This window comes from Suricata suricatta, chromosome 6 (assembly GCF_006229205.1).
Source record: "Suricata suricatta isolate VVHF042 chromosome 6, meerkat_22Aug2017_6uvM2_HiC, whole genome shotgun sequence".
NCBI lineage: Eukaryota > Metazoa > Chordata > Mammalia > Carnivora > Herpestidae > Suricata > Suricata suricatta.
The window spans coordinates 93,648,935-93,652,322 of record NC_043705.1 but is presented as its reverse complement, the minus strand read 5'-3'; the positions used below and the strand labels follow the sequence as shown (position 1 = coordinate 93,652,322).

Below are 3,388 nucleotides of genomic sequence, written 5' to 3'. Positions count from 1 at the left end.
GCTGGATGTGCATCCGCCTCATTTTCCAATAGGGCAGCAAGGGCTCTGAGTATTCAGTGTTAGCGCAGATCCCCAAGGATTGGATATGGCAAAAAAGCTGACAAACCTTTGTTACCCGGAGCTCTGGCCATCAGAAGCAGGGCCAGTGCTGGGGCAGAATCTGCCTCTCTTGCTGTTTCCCTGATCCTCTGGATAAATTCATTACTTTGATCCTTAAAGCAGTAAATCTGACACTTCTCAGCAATCCTAAAATCACTTCCTCCCCATTTTGAATAGAGGGCATTTATAACAGTTGCGGGCTCCTCAGAATCACAAATCCAAGACTGACAGCAGGACTGTCACCCCTGACTGTCCTGGTATCAGTGGCCCAATATGGAGATGCATGCATATTTAACAGAAGGCCTTTTAGTGGTGAAACAGCACATCACAGCCAAATACGTTTATTATAACATCAAATGGCTAAAACTGTTTATTCTGTGAGCATAATGGTTTTCTGTGTCTTTGGTTCATCTTAATCTGTTTTAGTGCCCAGCTTCTCTCAAAAACCTCTTTTGAATGTAGAGTTATTCATTTCAGAGAATAGCTGCAAGAAGAAGAAGAATAAAACAAAATTAGCAGTTGATCAAGAGTACTTTAGGCTGCCACCCTTTCCATTAACGATTTGATTTGATGTGAGTGCAATGCTTTCCCTGATACATTATGATAGAATAACACTGACAGAGAGTAAAACCAGAGAAAACTAAAACTCGATCAGAGTTATAGCAGCCTGCCACCCTTGGTATTAGCATTTTAATTTGGTGGGAACCATGTGGTGTCTTCATCTCAGTTCCCAGGAAAGGCTTTCTCATTTAAGAGTGCCTTACCCCCATCAAGTCAGCCTGAGCTTTTTAAAAAATGTGTTTATTAATGATCACCTCTGCCTTCCTGTTGGCAGTGGAAGGTGTTTATCAGACACTGCTTTACAGGAGAAATCTACGGCTGCCTCTTGATGACGGATTGTAAGTCTTCATCAGGACTCAAGTACACACTTAAAGAAAAAACATGTTCTTCTGATAGTACCTTTGTCGAAGTAGCTTCCTGCAAGAGAACTGCGTTAATAGTGAAATTTTCATTCTTTTTGCTTGAAATTATCTGGTGCCTTAAAAAGGAATTGAATAGAAAAAAATGTTTTTAATCTTAGGGAGACCAATACATTCATCATTAATTGAAGTCACTACATTAATCCTACAATATTTAGTTAAGGAGGGAAAAAATAACATTAGATCTGCAAATGGACATTTGTTCCACCCCCATGGGGTGAAGTGGAAGCATGTTTTAATCCTAGCTCTGCCAAATCCATCGCTCTCCTTCCCCTGGACACTTCCCACACTGAACTTGTGACGTGGTTTCCTATGTCAGATGTGGGGATTGAGAACAGTGTGTGAAATCCATCAAAAAGGAATGTGTTTCTTCTTCTGAGGTCTTAATTCAGAACATTTAGTTCTCTTGCCTGATTGATCAATTTTCAACCAGAAAGAAACACCATAAATCCAACCTGACCCCCTTAAGAATGATGGTATCTTCCACAAGGATTGCTTTAGAGCCTTTCCTACCCCTTTCTTTTCTCTTTTTTTTTTTATTCACTCCCCTCTCAGCATCCACAGAGACTCAAACAATTTTCTCTACCTAGACATTTAGAAAAAATGCAGATTGGAAATTTGAGAACAAAAAATAAAGGAATTATTTTTTAGCATTATTATTTTTATGGAAAAGGAAAATTCATGTTTCTTTAAATTTCTTAAGTGGTCACCTAATACAAGTAGGGTTCTGGTTCACTGTATTTTTATATTTCTCTGAAGCTTTGTGTGAAAGCTTCCCTTTTCAAAATCATTTCTCATATGCATATTTCCTAACTAAGAGTCTTTCACATCAAAGTTGCACTTTGAAGCTTTCTAGCAAAGTAGCAGCTAGGCAATCTATGACAACAGCAATAATTTAGTTGCATCCTTTTATTGGAGAAAAAGTTTCATCTTTATTTAAATAACAGTTTCAAAGCCTAATTAACTAAGTTGATAGCTTTCTGTATGTAAATTGCCATAACAGAAGAAGGGAATGTGCAAGATGGGGGAGGGGGAAGTGGGCGCAGTCTGCCCTTGCCCTTTAAGGCCCTTTTATTAAGCAGATCTGTATGCTTCCTGCATATTTGGGGGCCAGTCTGTGGCGCTGTAGTTTTTAACAGGGGGACCTGTATGGAGACAAGGTCTTTACATGTTTAGCAGTGAATCGAGCCACAATCTTAAGAGATGAGACCTGTTCTTTATTTGGAGATTTATTAACCTGGTACACTAATGACTTTTAAAAATCAGCTTCTGGAAAATAAAAAAATTCTCACCCAGTCAACCTAGAGACCAATGGTAGGGTACATAATGCCACCAAAATTGTTTCATTACTCTGTAGACACCTGTGTGTATATACATATTCTAAAGCTCTAATAACAGTTTATATATATATAACACAGCCATGTACAAACATATTTACCATATAGTTACCCATTCATATTTAAGTGTTATACTATTAAACATACTACATGTATAAATTAAATTAAAATGTTATTTTAAGCTCCATAAAACTTATTTAATATATACTTATTTATTTGGTAAATTTATAATAAAATATTTATTAGATTAAACCAACTAAAATCTATGGTATTTAGCTGTGTGTGACTTATCAAATGGTCATTCTTTGTGATTCAATGTGCTGTGTATAAAAAGAAATATAATTTCAGTTGATATATATTCATTAAAAATAAAACTTGGGATTGTTTTTCTTTGATCATGAATCTGATGAAAGCTATGGATTTCTCCTTAGAAAACTTTTGAGTGATTTAAAGTTTTGCATATATGTATAGGGTGGTTACCACTTTCTGATAAGGATCATATAATGTATCCACTGTCTCTTAACAATCTTCATGTGTTGTATGAGATTGTATAGAAAGGCAGACAGCAGAGAACAAAATGATGTCCAGAAGATTCTCTGGCCTGAAGGAGGGCTGTTAGCAAAAAAAACTAGGACTAGGTGTGTGTCTGGCACAGGACCCACAGGGATTTCTAAATGACCACTTTGGGGAGAAAAACTACAGTCTAAGGATATTAGAGTCTATTCTCTGGATAATTAATGACGCCCTCTTCGGCCTCTTCTGGCATCTTTCTTTAAAGCTTGGGTTTTCTTTTGGCGAGGAAAGCAAGAACAATTGCTTTTTCAGTCCTCCAAACTGTAGCAGACCATAGACTGAGCTTCATCTCTGTCTTAAATCCACCAGTTTTTCCTAGTGTGTTATTTCGTCCCTGAGACCATTTCCTTGGCAATCAGAGAAAACCATGGACATGAACCTAAATAAGGTACTCTAGGA

At 37.2% G+C, this 3,388-nt stretch overlaps 1 long non-coding RNA gene across 1 annotated transcript in view; it reads right to left on the bottom strand.

Annotated features, from left to right (window-relative positions):
* Positions 1–424: 424 nt before the first annotated feature.
* Positions 425–3,388, bottom strand: part of LOC115293180 — a 14,182-nt gene continuing 11,218 nt past the window's right edge. The window contains exons 3-4 of the long non-coding RNA XR_003909403.1: positions 915–1,077; positions 425–583 (exon numbers count right to left, since the gene is read on the bottom strand). This is a non-coding gene — a long non-coding RNA (uncharacterized LOC115293180). The remainder of the gene's footprint in view (positions 584–914; positions 1,078–3,388) is intronic.